Source organism: Mytilus edulis, chromosome 8, assembly GCF_963676685.1.
Source record: "Mytilus edulis chromosome 8, xbMytEdul2.2, whole genome shotgun sequence".
NCBI lineage: Eukaryota > Metazoa > Mollusca > Bivalvia > Mytilida > Mytilidae > Mytilus > Mytilus edulis.
Genome location: NC_092351.1, coordinates 9,157,743 through 9,174,820, shown reverse-complemented (window position 1 = coordinate 9,174,820; position 17,078 = coordinate 9,157,743). Strand labels below are relative to the sequence as shown.

General features: G+C 30.5%; 1 protein-coding gene across 3 annotated transcripts in view; it reads left to right on the top strand.

The window, feature by feature from the left end:
* Positions 1–2,119: 2,119 nt before the first annotated feature.
* The window catches only part of LOC139484732 (protocadherin-11 X-linked-like), a 37,230-nt gene continuing 22,271 nt past the window's right edge, over positions 2,120–17,078 (top strand). The window contains exons 1-2 of one of the 3 annotated variants that reach the window (XM_071268639.1): positions 2,120–2,228; positions 15,650–15,719. The gene's annotated coding sequence lies outside the window, so the exon portion shown is untranslated. Of the gene's footprint in view, positions 2,229–4,116; positions 4,321–11,081; positions 11,173–15,649; positions 15,720–17,078 lie in introns of those variants that run through there. The other 2 variants (XM_071268638.1, XM_071268640.1) reach the window with 2 other exon arrangements.

Below are 17,078 nucleotides of genomic sequence, written 5' to 3'. Positions count from 1 at the left end.
AATTTTTATTGTAGATTTGAAATTGACTCTTTTTTGTACCAGTGTCATCTTTAATAATCTGGCTTTAACAGATTGAAGCAGAAATGACATTGAGAAAGAACTAAGCTGCTAGAAATTAAAATATAGATTCTTACACTGCAACAAGTGTATTACGATATTTCTCCACTCGAGACAGTTAAATTTTATTATTTAAAGCGCGAGGCTTGCCGAGCCCTTTAAATAATAAAATTTAACTGTCGAGAGTGGAGAAATATCGTAATACACGAGTTATAGTGTCGGAATCTGTTTCTCTAATGCTTTTTATCGTTCTTTTTCAAAGATTTTCAGAAAATTGTGCTCTTTAAATGTGACGCCTTTTTTCATGACGTCACAATAGGAAAATTGAGAAGAAAACAAAACATTTTGACGTCATAATCAAATTTCGACTAATCATTTGCCGAGAACAGATTTTTCACTAGTGAGGAGAAATATTTTTCTCACACCGGTCAGGAAATGTGAAAATAGCACAAAAATTAGAGAAAAAAAATTAACCAACCAGCAGGTACCCATTAAATGATAAATAATTACACTAGTTCTGAAATTAAATCTTGTGCAACTTGCACCTGTAAATTGTTAACTAACTTGTCACTCAGTTTCATGTTACTGTACCCTTGTTAACTCATCATAAGGTGAGGTATTACATGCTAATTACATGTTTACCTGGATTACAGGTAATAACAGGTTACCTGAACCCACTTGTGCTTTGGGTTGCTTAACTTTTGAACAAGGATACTTAACCAGTTGATTTATGTTCTTTGAAAACCACCTGAATTTTACCCACAAGCCACAAAAATTATAATAACTTTTTAACCTTCATGGAGATGTAAGGGGTAGGCCATGGACTGGCATACATATATAAAATGTTATACAGTTTAAGTTAGGTTTTGAAATGAAGCCGAATTATAGTGGCAAATATGCATGTAGATTATAGCTGAAAAGCTTCGTGAATATCAATGTATTTTCAAATTTTAACAGTAATTTAAAAATATTATGAACATTTAGGTTTGAAGATGGTTGTGTCAATGACAATTTAAATTTTATAATAAATTATTTCAAAAACTGCAATTTTTTAAAAGAATAAGTTAGATGAGGGTCTGTCAGGGCAACTTGAAACAATTTTGTTCCCCTTTCTGTTTTAGTTACAGAATAAAGTATTGTAACAATATACTCTCCATCCAAGTCACAAATAAAAGTAAACCATTGTAGATCAAAATACGATCTTCAACAAGGAGCCTGGACTCACACATAACAGCAAGCTACAAAGGCCCCTAAAAATTACTAGTGTAAAAACCATTCAAATGGGAAAACCAACGATCTAATCTATATAAAAAAACGAGAAACACTTATAAACCAGCCTGCTTTAACATCTGATTTATAGTTTCCGTGTTTCCAGGTGTAATCTACAAAATACAAAGTAACAATGTTTTACTCTGTTTACCTGCAAATGTAGCAGAAAATTTACCAAGCCTGCTTAACTTCATAATTTATGATTTCCTTATTTAATAAGTAGGTATAGGTTCTACAAAACTGCATTGCACCCTGTTTAACTGTTTTATAATAAATACTTTGCTAAACAGACAGTTTAATACCTACCAACCACATCATAAACAAATTATAGGTTTATATATCAGGTAAATTTGTTTTGTGGCCAGGTAGGGATGTTAAAACCCTAGTTAAACATGTTTTATTACCCAGATCAGATATAACTTTATCTGAGATAGATAAGTATATCAGTGGATCATCTGTAACTTATATGTCTTTATAAAGTCTATATGTAACTTATACTTCTTAGTACTGCACCGGTCAGTAGAAATAAAGGTTTATATAAAGTCTATAGGTAACTTATACTTCCTAAGTCTACTTAAATAACTTGTCTGTACTGGTCAGTAGAAATAAAGCCATTATAAAGTATGTATAGGTAACTTTATTTACTTCCTTAGTCTACTTTTAAATAAACTTGTATTTGTCCATGTTTGAATTTTCAGCAAGAATTTATTATTCCACCATTTGTCCTTACTGTATATGTCCATCTGTATCTTGTAGACACCATGTGTAGAGTTACAGTATTACATCCAGTATTCTTGAGAGATGGTACACTGCTTGGTATTTGGCAGTCCAGGAATCCTGTTTAATTTCCAGATCAGAAGTTCAATTTTTCCATGTATCATTTCAGAACTAGAGGACTATTGGTAATTTAATTGTTTGTCACCCAAATTGAAACAGGATTTTGTCATTTATTGAATTTCCATTATCTGGGACCTTTTTTGCCAAATAAAGGTTTTGGTGCATGCTTTAAAAATATTACCCAGAATGCATTAGATTCTGAAAAGGTGAATTGTGTATATAGGAATATAAGAAGATGTGGTATGAGTGCCAATGAGACAACTCTCCATCCAAGTCACAATTTGTAAAAGTAAACCATTTTAGGTAAGAAGTACGGTCTACAACACAGAGCCTTGGCTCACACCGAACAGCAAGCTATATATAGTCTATTTCTAATATTTTAAATTTTCAGAAATTAATAACTAGATGAAAAAGATGCTTGTCTTTAATTTTTTGTACTTAAACTCGTAGTTTGATTTGAAAACTTCTTTTAACAAAATGTATTATGGCAGGTCTTTGCGTTTCTGTGACCATTTTTCTTCATAAGAATCATGGGTTTTTATATGATCTATAATATATTTTTCTTTCTCTATAAAATTCATGTTGTTTATAGAACTGTTACAGTTAGAAGCACATGTTTATATAACACATACTTCAAATAACACATTTATTATATACATTTACAAAGTGCAAGCTCAATCCAGTACAAGAAAACCATTGAAATTTCAAAAATATTTTGACAAATTTTGTAATAATGATTAAAGTTGGGTGTAATATCTAGATCATGATGTCTGCAAATTTCATTAAGTAAAAAAAAACTATGAGAAAACCTTTGATGAGGAACATGTTCTTAGGAGACCTTTGAAACAAGTTTTTCCTGTGTTTATATGATAAGGAAAATAAACTTATGCTTGTTTAAGTTAACATGTAAACATTGAGTTATTTATGTGAGGTTGTAATGAATTACTGTGTTACTTAATGAAACTTTTCTGGAAACTTTGAAGTATGGAAATAAGTTGATAAATTCATTAATGTAATAATTAAGTGTTTAGCATTATAAATTAATGAGAATTATTTAGAAGAAAATTGTGAAAAAAAACTATTGTGAGTTATCCTTGGAATTAAAATACTTGTGAATAATGCTTTGTTTTTACCTCTTTTTCTAAATGTAGCATGTTAAGCTGGTTAGTCATATATTGATTGATGGAAAAAAAGGGGGGGGTACCATTAATTTCTGTTGAGGTGCGTTCTATGAAAATACAGTATTGCCAGAATAATATTTGAAGAAAAGATAGAATTCACAGGGTCAATGAGAAATGAAAAAAACTATAGTACGGCTATTGCTTATTTTGAATTTTCCTTTACTGCATATATATTTATATATATTAATGAACTGTTATTATTTGATGTGAAATGTAGTTTGCGAATTAAAAAATTTTAATATATACATTCTGTACACCGTTTTTATTTACTTTTGCTATATATATATGTACAAGTCACAGACACACTAAAGATCTGATTTGGATTCCATTTGTTTTCCTGGCTTCTCACTTTAAACAGGGAGTAATATAAATTTGGTTAGCATAGCAGTACATTTAGAAATTATTCACCCCTTTTACCATACATGACCAACCCTATTTAATTTGGGCTAGTTTCGAAATTGAATTAGTATTAGATATTCAAGAATTCAAAATTATTCTTAAATATGCTTTTTCTACATATATGCAGATCAGCACATAAAAAATGTTAGTTGAATAATAGATATAGTTTGTAAGAGTAAAAGAAAAATAATAAAGATGTTTAAATATTTGAAGTACTTGGTTGTAAGCAATCTAGATAAAAAGATAACAATTGTCTTTGTTTTCACTGCATCTTCAATAAAACAGATTTATTGTAAAAAGTCCTGATTTATCTCTATTCCCCAAGACACTGAAACAGATATCACAGATAAGGCAGATCTCATTAATATTCATTAGATCACATGACCCAGGTGAAAAGTTGTTCAGCTATGACAAATGTATTAGAAAATCATAGTAAAAGATAGTGATAAGTTTGTTTTTAGTTGATGCTCGGAAAAAGTGTTTGATGAGTGACTGATTTTGAAGGATTTGAAAAAAAAGTTTAAATCAATATTCAAGTTTTTTGTGCCATTGGATTTTTTTCTGTATTTCGATTTATGTGAGTATTTTAAAAGCATTTTCTTCAAGACGAGACTTCATTTTATATATGATTGTTCAAAATAAACTAAAAGTTTTAAATTAAATAAAAATTTTGAATTAAATGTTTGAAATTTAATTAAAGTGCCTGAAAGAAAATATATTTTGTACATGATAGGTGAAATTTTAATAAATTTGTACAGTATCTGACTTAAGACTTATAAAATATAAACGAAACTGTTTTATTATATAAAATACTCATAATATGTTACTTTGGCATTTGAGAAAACATTTAAAAATAATAGGTTAAATTTGGTTAAAAAAATTAAGTCACATCTTTGGGACGTTTCTGCACCTAGAGACACTTTGGGACAAAATGTTTCCCTTTGCATTACAATATTTCTAAAGAGTTGAAAATTTTTAACCAGTATTTTATTGTCCTTCCCATAATAGTTTGAACATGTTCAGTTTACTTAGACTGTAGAAAAAAATATTGCCTTAACATTTAATATCAAAAGTGAAAGCTTGAGATCTAAAATCCTTGTTGCATCTCAAAAAATTAAAATAACACAAAATTGAGAAAAATGTAAGGAATTGGCAATGCTAAATCAATTATGTTATAATTTAGTGTTTTTGAAATAAACAAATTAACTCCTAATTACATCTAAGACAAATATGGCACCTGTGGTTTATCTTTCTATATAAAAATGACAGGCAAATGTTTAATATCAATCAGATCTAAAATAAACAGAGAAGTTTAGGTATATGATTGATACAGCAGTCTTGGTAGTATAAACAGCCTAGTTTTCATGGGTGATTATTACACTTTTACAGCCATTTGATTAGACTAGATTGAAATTTGATGTCTATTTAATGGATAGACTTCCTCTCAGCAGTGACAGATGTATCATGTTCTCTCTAACTTTTATTCCACCTCAAATCAATTTAGATATCACCTGGTCAGCTAATTGGAATTATCCAGATATCTCCATTGCCAGGACTTTGGAGACTTCGGACAACCAATTGTAGTGCTGTTTTACTGTTTTAAAAAAAAATTGTGTCGCTTCGTAAAATTGAAGTGGAAATCTTTAATTTACTTTATTTAAAGGTTTTAATCTATGGTATAACAGTTGATAATTTTCAATGGATTTAAACGAAGATACCCAGCAATAAGTTTAAAAGCAGTGAACACACAATTCTCTATTATACCCAAAAATACTTATGTACTGAGATACTCAGTTTGTACTTTTCGTATAAATTCCGTTATATACAGTGTGCTCTAAGATTCCAGTAGCAGGTTAAACAACTGGTTTCTTGGCTGTTTAATGTCCATTTAAATTGTCGTTTAGAAGTTAATAAAAATTGCAAGCTATTGCACACACAATTTTTATTTTCATCATCAAATTCAAAGAAATCCCTGTTTTCACTAATGTCATTTCAAATATCTTGCATAAGATAAATAGAATAAAATCCACATATCCGCTTAAATGTTGACAACTACAAATTAATTTTTCAAGCTGATTTTTGTAGATTTCAAGACATTGTAGCTGAAGCAACGTTTCTTCTATTCAAATGTTATCAAATTTTAATGCAAATTAAATTAGCGTCAAAAAGCAAGTTAGTGACAGAAGAAATGTTTTTATGGTGGGAAATACCAGAAAATTTACTAATCAAATAATAGTTTAACTTTGTGCCTAAAAGCAATGGAAAAAATACTGTCTGTTTTCATTACTGTCAATATAACATACAAGATCACTTGGGTTGGTGAGGGAAGCCGATTTATTTTGTAGGATTATGGGATGTGAAATTATTCATATAATGACTTAATGAAAATTGATTTGTGTCGGAGATTTTAATCCCTGAATCTGGTTATATCCAAAAATTAGGATATTGATGAAGATGTGAATAGTCCACACAACGCTTAGTTGATGAAAAAGTGACATTTAAGATTTTATACAACAAAAGTTTTAGGCATATGTCTATTAGGATCTTCAGTTACAAAAATATTTGTTGTGTCAGATATAACATAAATATATATCTCGTATGAATACAAAAGCTAAATTATAATATGAATATACTTTTAAATTTTGCCTTTTTTTTCATGCAATGAGATCTGATTACAAGGAAATATTCCACTATGCTGTTTTTGTTAGGTTTTTTTTCACAAATTAGAATTCAAATAAAAATAGGTGTGGGAAAGAGATATAGCAACCCAAGGACGGCTATACAAGTATGAAATCGTCTCTTATATAATATTCTTGAATTCAATTATATCAACATTAACTATATGTAAATCCTGTTATGTAAGACTTGGTTTTTAACTTTTTTTTCTATTGAATGCAGTTACGAGTTCAAATGGAAGTCTACATTTACACATATCAACATTTGAAAAATGATTTTTTAATTCAATTATGGAATCTTATACATAAACCACAACTGTAAACATGAATGGATAAAACTTGCCATTTATTAAATCAAGCTATTCTTGTTCATAAATCAGTTATTGCTTTAAAGTAAAAGTATTTCCAAAATTCCTTGCAATCAAAAGAAATATTTAAGGCAAAAATAGACCTATTTGAAAAAAAAACAGTTATAAATCGTTAATTGTAATGTACACAGTTATATGTGGAAACGTTAGTTAGTGTTTCTTGTTAGTTAAATAATCAAATTATTTCTGGTCAAAAGCACTGCTTGCAAATATCAACATTTTGAAAAATCTAAAAATATGATTAAATTTTAATTTTTGAAATAGTGAAAACCAAATGTTGTCTCCTATTTTATGATCTTTTATGACTAACATTGCACAAGATCTGCTCCCATTCTGTTGAAGCCTGATAATTTATCACATTAGGATTTTATTGTCAACTTTGTCGACAGGCTTTAATTATTCAGAAAATGAGCTGTCTTTTCTTTCACCACTTTTCCACTATGGTGCAAATTTGTGATGTAATACTTGGCACTGTCTGACATTTATTAAATTATTCAATTAAAAACTCAACATTATTGAGAAACTTTTTAATCATTTTTCAATTTAATTTAATTAATTTTTCAAAGGTTAAAGTGTTCCATTTAAGGATATTTTATGTGGGCCATTTAATACAATACAGTGTGTATAAATCATGGTATATGTTTGAGTTCTCCTTTCAACATGGGATAATCAATCACATTTTGTAGTTTATTATGGGTGAATGAGCCTCTTTAACTAGTCTCTTCAAACCTACACCAGGGACAAGGGTGGTCGATATTATATAGGACACTTTTATTATTCAATTTTACGATGTTCATATCAGTACTTATCAGTTTTATATTGTAAGATCTTGTAACTGTTCATCTCATTTTCAATAGAAAATATTTGGTTGGTTTTTGTAGTAGAAATCTATATATAAATGCTAGCACACCTGGTTTTTGAAGTCAAAGTAAGAAAGAAGCAATATCCATCAGTTGGAATTCCTTTGCAGAATTTATTACCAGTGTAAGGATCACCAATAATAAAATACCAATAGAGAGTTTATTACTCGCACCTCAGTGTTACACCTATAATTCACTCTTACAGGGTTTCAAGTTCAACAATCCAGATTTATATGGAGTTCATCCATTTGTCATCTCAATGTTGTTCTATGGACAATTCAGATGTTTTTGGTTTGAGTTAAAGAAGGGCTTGGCTAGTTGGTTTAGCCATAGATGATCTATGGTTTAGCCTACAACGCATATTCTTTTTAACAAGAGCTAAGGTTATGCACCTTGTTAACAATCTGCTCTGTTCATCATCCTCTCAGCTATGTGCTTTTATATATATTGGATTTGTTAATAAAAAAACTATGCCAAAGGCATCAAAAAACATATTATTGCTATCTATGTGTTTTTTAATAGTTGGTTGTTATATGAAACTGCAGTGGTTATTCAATTGTTTTTCTTTAAATTATTTATAATATTTAACAAAGAAACGAAAATTCAAAAACATTTGTTTTCTTCAGTTAGAGGTGATAGATAGATGGCTTTGTTATTTTTAGAATAATATTTTGGCGAGCATGCAAATAAAGAAATCAAAAGCTCCCTCTGGACAAGATAGATATAAAGTGTTTACAAATAGGAAACTAGTTATACTGTACTTTTTCCAAAAGCTATCACAGTATACTGCCAGTTTTCAGTTAAATTAGTAAGAAAGTCTAGCTATGATGCATATCTTAAAAAGGTCTGTAGTTAGGGATTTGATTACAAAATGTAACCATATTGGCTTGTGATATTCATGAAGACACATGTGTCAGAATGCACCCATATGTTTGAGGATTAATCTTTACAAGATAATCTTACATTAGACATATCAGATATTCTTATCTTTCTACGAATTACTTTATCTTATAATCTAATACTGATCTAAAGAAATCCTCCTTTAACTAATTTAGATAGCTAATTGGCCAAAACATTTCATTTTTACTCTTTGTCCTCCTTGAAATTGAAACCTCTATCATTGAGGGTTTGAAGATTGCAGTAAACCTTTTAGTGAGAAAAAACAACTAAACATTTTTAAAAACTGTTGGGAAGGAACTTGCAGAAATTTGCAGGGCCTTCATTGACCGAATTTTCATTGAAATTTGTATCAATTAAAGATAAAGCAAAAACTAAACAAACGGATAGTTACCAGCAATTACATAACAATAAATGTAATCAAAATGAGGCTACATGTGTTATATAAAAATGTAAAGAATGTGGTCCATAAATGTCAATTGTCCCTAAGCCACGATATTGCATGCATGAAGCAGGTAAATAAAGTTCCCCAGTATTTGTTTGAATGACCAACACCTTCTATTAATATTGAAGTGGTCCTTAAATGTGCTTGATATTTCACATTCACAAATCTAGATGTCAAAATTTATGGCAACTGATTAGAATCCTAAATTCTCTGTGAGTTAACTTGTATTTTGATTAAAGACGTGTTAAAATTATATATCAATCATTCATTTCAAGGCAAAATTCTCACGATCTTATTATAATTCTATATTTTTGGAAAAGATGAAGATGTGTCTTTGCAACCTCTTTTACTATCAGTTATAAAGTTTCAGTTAAATTAAATAGAAAAGCTGAAAATATAAATTCAGAAGTTAAAACTTAAAAATCAGCACTTAATTCAAAATGAGAAAGAATTTTTAACAAATATGTTTCTCTAGATGACTATTGGTTATTTGTGTCACCGGGTTGCCGTCTGATCATAAAAATAGGAAGATGTGTTATGCTTGTCAATGAAACAACTATCCCCCAAAGTTCAAATGAAGTGGATGTAAGAAATTGCTGTCTCATGTCCATCTTAAATATTCATCATTGCCAACACTGTACATGTGAACAAATGTATAAAAGCTAATCAGTAAAGAACCTTGTTTGATGATATCAGAATATCAAAGGAGACTGACAAAAGTCTCTAATTAAAGAACATGTATCTTCCTTTGTCATCATTGTCTTTAAATCTGTATGATAAGGAACTGATGCTATCTTTAAGTATTAACAGAGTCTAGTTTCACTTCACATTCGTATCTACTTTCATTTTCATTGATCAGCTGTTTGATTCTGATGATTTGTTAATTACCATGAATAATGACCACATGGTTGTTAATTTATCAACAATTTAATCAAGATTAATTTCCATCTCACTTAATATTTATATATAACATTTGTAAATTTTGATATCAATAGAATAAGATGTGGTAGTTATCGGTATGTCAATCAGACAACAGCCAAATGATGCAAACAAAAAAATATAAGACTTTCATCTTGAGGTTAAATGAAGGTCATCAAAATCAAAAGTTTCTGTATATACATGTATATATAATCAAATGAATTGAAACTATTTTAAAAAAAAGTTTTGAACCACAAATTTAGTAAGAAACAAAAATTGAATGCTTACAACAATTCTATATACATGATACATATATACATAATTTATGACAAAAACTTCCATGGTTATTACATATTTTTCTAGAAATGCCCCCCTCCTCCTTTCCCAATTCACTTCAAATGTTTTACATGAATAGTCTATTTGCATGTATTATCAATACCTAGAAATGGTTTGTCCAGTGATAATTATTGGCTGAGCCTACCATAACAGTGACACACTGAGTTATAATAGTCTCAGTTGTTGGCAAAGTTATAAAATTGATCAAACTTTTGTAAATGTGTATAATCATTTATTGATTACATAATCATTCTACAGTTACCTAATATTGACAGTAGATCATCTGATATTTTATACCTTTATAACTTCAATGCATCAGTCATTCAATCAATGTTTAGATATGCATCATAGTTTTACTACTGCACTATTTGCAGTCTTACTTGAGGTCGACAGGAATTGTATTACAGTTCAGCGAGCTTTAAAACCTATCTTTATATCACAGATGCATTGAATTCTACCTTACTCGACCTTTTCGATCGTTCTTTTATTATATGACATGCTATGGGTCAGCATTGCTCTCGGATCATGTCCAGAATTTAAATAGATGTATACATTGAATATAAGATTGTATTAAGACATAGTTTAAAGCATATTAGATAAGACTATCAGATTAAGATCAGAACATATATAAGATGATGATCAGCAATCGATCCAAATTACAGAATTAAAAACCTGGCACACGGTACTACAGTATTAATAGAATATATATTTCGGTAAAGTTCCAAAGATAAGATTATCAGTATTTGATATCAGAGTGATATTACATCCAAAGGTGTTCTGGGTGATCGAACATCATTTACGATAACAAAAACAGACTCAAACAACGTTTGTATTTTTGTAAACTTATGCATACAACAAATGCAGGTCTGTGCTGGCGGGGACTTTTTTGTGATTTTCTGATAAAATTTGGAAATCTGTTTCAATTGCCAGGTGAGCTCAGCTTTTCTTCAGCTTTTGTTCAGATAAATTTTCCCAATCTTTACCAAAGGGATGCAGCACCAGTTTAAAACTTTTAAATTCTTACAATTAGAAATGTTTAAAACATGTTAGGCAATTAAAAATATCCAATAAACTAATCTATTATCAGAGACAGCCATAAAATGACATCTAGTTCTCTGGTTATGGATGTTAAAATACTGTATGTATATAAGTATGTTTCCTTACATTTGCTAAATGGGTACAAAAGAAAATAAAAATTGCTCCAGTGTACCCGGCCTATGACATTGATCTATGACTCATTTAGAAATATGATATGAATATTAAAAAGAGAAAAAGCTGTAGATATGATGCAAATTAGACATTAACAGATGATAGTCATGCTTGCAGGGTGACATTAAAAAAACTTTGTTCTCCCTATTGGCAAGATTGTCATACATCACTTACATAACACATAATTATCAATTTTATTAATGAGGTATTTCAATTATTCATTATTTTACAGGGTACTGTCCTTCAAAAGCAATAGAGCCTTTAAAATAAAGTGAAAATCAATTAGAAAACAACATGAAACTATATTTTCAAGGTACTTCTGAAACAAAGAAATAGAAATAATAATAGTCTGGTGTTAATTGGTATCATGTAGAACTCATAACAATATTATGTAATATTCATTAATATTGATAGACATATTCTATTAATTTTGAAGCAAGGAATTCATATTTTAATATTGATATTCCTGATTTTTTTTAATAATTATACAATGGATGACAACTATTGGATCTGCATTGCACAAAGTGTGTACTCTCTGAGTTAGGTAGAAAATATTTGTATATTTCTCTTGCCTTTGCAGAGCTAACATTGTAAGTATGATATGAATGATTTCCTGTCCTTAGTTGGCTCCTAGTTCAAAGTCATAAAAAGGTGCAATATTACACAATCATTTCTTCTGGTTAAACTGTAAAGTGATCTATTTTTACAAAGCCATATATTTCGAGACCTGTTAAGTCGCTGCTTTTAAAGTTTTGATCATTTCAGCAGATTTCCTTTATGATTAAATTTAGGTAAGGGGATTTTTAGCTCACCTGGCCCAAAGGGCCAAGTGAGCTTTTCTCATCACTTGGCGTCCGGCGTCCGGCGTCGTCGTCGTCCGTCGTCGTCCTGCGTCCGGCGTTAACTTTTACAAAAATCTTCTCCTCTGAAACTACTAGGCCAAATTTACCCAAACTTGGCCACAATCATCATTGGGGTATCTAGTTTAAAAATTGTGTCCGGTGACCCCGCCAACTAACCAAGATGGCCGCCATGGCTATAAATAGAACATAGGGGTAAAATGCAGTTTTTGGCTTATAACTCAAAAACCAAAGCATTTAGGGCAAATCTGACATGGGGTAATATTGTTAATCAGGTTAAGATCTATCTGCCCTGAAATTTTCAGATGAATCTGACATTCCGTTGTTAGGTTGCTGCCCCTGAATTGGTAATTTTAAGGAAATTTTGTTGTTTTTGGTTATTATCTTGAATATTATTTCAGATAGAGATAAACTGTAAAAGGCAATAATGTTCAGCAAAGTAAGATCTACAAATAAGTCAACATGACCAAAATGATCAGTTGACCACTTTAGGAGTTATTGCCCTTTATAGTCAATTTTTAACCATTTTTCGTAAATCTTAGTAATCTTTTAGAAAAATCTTCTCCTCTGAAACTGCTGGGCCAAATTATTTGAAACTTGGCCACAATCATCATTGGGGTATCTAGTTTAAAAATTGTGTCCGGTGACCCCGCCAACTAACCGAGATGACCGCCATGGCTATAAATAGAACATAGGGGTAAAATGCAGTTTTTGGCTTATAACTCAAAAACCAAAGCATTTAGAGCAAATCTGACATGGGTAAAATTGTTAATCAGGTGAAGATCTATCTGCCCTGAAATTTTCAGATGAATTGGACAACCTGTTTTTGGGTTGCGGCCCCTGAATTGGTAATTTTAAGGAAATTTTGCTGTTTTTGGTTATTATATTGAATATTATTATAGATGTAGGTAAACTGTAAACAGCAATAATGTTCAGCAAGGTCAGATTTACAAATAAGTCAGCATGACCAAAATGGTCAGTTGACCTCTTTAGGAGTTATTGCCCTTTAAAGTCAATTTTTAACCATTTTTCGTAAATTTTATATATCTTTTACTAAAATCTTCTTCTCTGAAACTGCTGTGCCAAATTGATTCAAACTATGCCACAATCATCTTTGGGGTTTCTTGTTTAAAAAATGTGTCCGGTGACCTGGCCATCAAACCAAGATGGCTGCCACGGCTAAAAATAGAACATAGGGGTAAAATGCAGTTTTTGGCTTATAACTCAAAAACCAAATAATTTAGAGAAAATCTGACATGAAGTAAAATTGTTAATCAGGTGAAGATCTATCTGCCCTGAAATTTTCAGATGAATTGGACAACCTGTTTTTGGGTTGCGGCCCCTGAATTGGTAATTTTAGGGAAATTTTGCTGTTTTTGGTTATTATATTGAATATTATTATAAATATAGGTAAACTGTAAACAGCAATAATGTTCAGCAAAGTAAGATCTACAAATAAGTCAACATGAACGAAATGGTCAATTGACCCCTGTAGGAGTTATTGACCTTTGTAGTCAATTTTCAATCTGCTTCCTTTGTTTAATATTCACATAGACCAAGGTGAGCGACACAGGCTCTTTAGAGCCTCTAGTTTTTGGGGGGACAAAAAAACTTAGTCGGATAGTAACTTTAGGGAAGTATTATATTGACAGGAACTCATTATGTTCCACTTATTTAACAATATTTGTGTTATTGGGTTGTTGGGTTGTTGCCTCATTGATGAACGCCTTACAGTTCCTTTTATTCATAGAATATATCAATATCAAGCTACAAATTCTGCTGTTTTCTTTGAATTAACTGGATGAACAGGTGCTTGATGGCAAGTGTTTCAAATGACACCTTAGGGAACTGTAACCTCATAGTAACTTGGATATAAGGATATTTATCACTAATATTAGATTAATTTGTATTATACAGAGAATTATGGAGGTAATTTTCCAGTAATTAGTTGATTACTTGATCATAGATACTACATTTAATCCTATTAAAGTCATAAGTCAAACCCTGTCAACTAGCTGTCATTTTTTTGTTGACCTGGTACTGGTGGCAATGTTCAATCATAGATTTGTATAGTAAAACTTAAACAAATCTGTGTTGTTTTTGTTTTTTTTTATACAGACTTTTATTAGAGCTCTCTGTTAGGTTTAAAATTATGTCATGTATATAAGGGACCCAAGTTTTAACAATGTCATGTATAAGGGGCCCAATCAGATCCAAGGGGAAAGTTCCAGGGGTTGGAACCCCCTCCTTCTTTTTCAGAAGATCGATACATTTGAAGGAGGACATATGTTGGAACCCCCCCCCCTCCTTTTTTTTCTTAAATATTTCAAAAGTCTATTCAGCATAAGAAGTAAATCAAGATTCATCATAAGATATAGAAATAATTTTGTGATGGCTTTATCAGTTTCTCTTTGACTTGAGTTTTGACAGCGGACTCCTTCAACTTCAAGTAACTAATTCTGTCCCTGTTTGAAGAAGAATAGTTCATTCTAGGGATTCAACTTCTATTATTGAAAGAGTGTCATATATAATCAGATATTGACAAAGCTTTTTATTTTTTTTATGGTAAATACCCAGACTTTAAGGAAATAAGTAATTAATTTTAGATGTATCCCCAGTCAATATTCCTTGTCAGGAAAATGCATTTATTCAACCACAAATCATTAGAAATAAATCTTTTATGACTATTATGAAAATATAATGTAGTTTATCAATAATTTTAATTGATTTTGGTAAAGTAAAAATTGAATAAAAGTTGTATAAAATTTCTAATCCTCAACTTGGATCTTTGTATAATATTGGATTAGTGGCAATGAGTTACAAAAGTTAAAGTCTGGTTTACGTTTTTCTGACCCTATATAAGATGGTGTTCAAATATACATATATTTCAAAAAATGTTTAGCCTTCAATTTAACCATGATATATAGGTAAGCTTCAAATGACCAGTCCACAGACAGTAGCTGTTACATGGTCAGATATGCAGACATAAGTTAAAAATAAGGCAATATGGCCAAATTAACTTGCAAGGATCTAAAATTAACTTTATATTTATATATTTTTGAAAAGCCTTAATGTTGTCTTTTATTAAAATAATTTATAAAGTTTTAGACAGAAGGTTTCAAATTTCATATTGACTATTGTCTATGATGAAAACACAAGCGTGGTCATTATATTTCAGCAGTCACCAAAACGTTTAACTTGACTGACCCTATAGTAAAGAGTGAAAGTGCTCAATTGTCTTACCTAGCACAAAGACAATAGAAAGTGAAATGAAATTGTTAGGCATGAAATATGTCTTTATATTTAATTGTTATCTAATGGACTGTGTAATTTTTCAGGTCTGAACAAATTTGGCATGGCATGATGAGACAAACAGTACAAGAACAAGGGAGCTATAACTTATAGAAGGTAAGCCAGTTATCACATATATACACAAATTATCAATGATGAAATTTGAAAAACATTATTTTTGCTACCTTTTTGTTCATACATAGTCATTTTGACAGCTTATATTGCTTTAAGCATTCCAGACCTGTTGAAGTTTTACAGCAAAAAGAAATCTTAATCTTGCAGACCAGAAAAATCTGTTTCAAAATTAGCTTCTCTCCCATTTGACTACTGGGTAGAAAATAGTTTAAAAGTATACAACAATAACTTTATTGCATGGTCCTTGTCATTAGATTAAAAGGTCATTAGACAGTTATTTGGTATGAGGTGGATCCTGTCCTCATTACATAGTATCTATAGCTAACTTGAAAGATTTTAGATGGACATTGTTGTAATCCTGTGGACTAAATCAATACACATTCCTGTAATTTCTTTTGGAATTGAATACAGTGTCAGCATACCCTTGTAACATTTAAAGTCAGGATGGATTTATAAAGTTGCCAGTATAAAACCTGTCACACTCAGAACGTTTAGTTAATGGGGTTTCTCCTGCAGAATGAGGGTAGGGTATAAATGCCAGTTTAGATTGGTACTAAGGAGGTGATAAAGAAACCATTGGCAGATAGGTACTCTGTTGTCTTACGATATTTGATTCCACATTTAAGTAAAAGTAATTTGAACCAGTTGGGTGGGTACAGATGTGGAGACAATACATGACCATTATCATCTATAATCTTTATTATTTTGTTCTTGGGTTATCAGACATACCAACTGGTAAATTTGTATTTGATATTGTATGACAGTTTAATGGTATAGTTTATAATTTTCATGAGGTTTTATGAGTTTGAGATGTGTGCTGGTGAGATTGTCTCCCCATGGCTCTAATGGATAGAAAGAGAAAATACAGAATTGTAGATACTGGTTTTTATAGCTCATAAATGTTAGGATTAAAAACACACCATATTACTGTCTGAAGATAAATCTGCATCTAATAAGAGAAATTCTGCTTTCTGGTCATTGTAATTGCCAGATATAAAATGCACATAAAACTTTTTATGATGAACCTGGGAAGTAAATTTCTTTTGTGTTTGTTTCTCCAGTCCTTGACGACCATGATGTGAAGAGAGTTGGAATCCATATTGTCAATGTTGTTATACACCTGATGCGTTTGTTAATCCAAAGAATCTGCTTTTCTGTATCCATTATACAAAATTTCATTAAATTAGACTAAGGAGAGGTTTTAAGGCAAACAGCTAATGAAAACTTCTGTCATAAAAGTTTTTATTACAAATGCACCGTTTTGTACAAAAGAAAGATGCAAAACTGCAGGTCTTTAAAATTGTATAGATCTGATTCAGAACAGGTCAGATAGTTATCAAT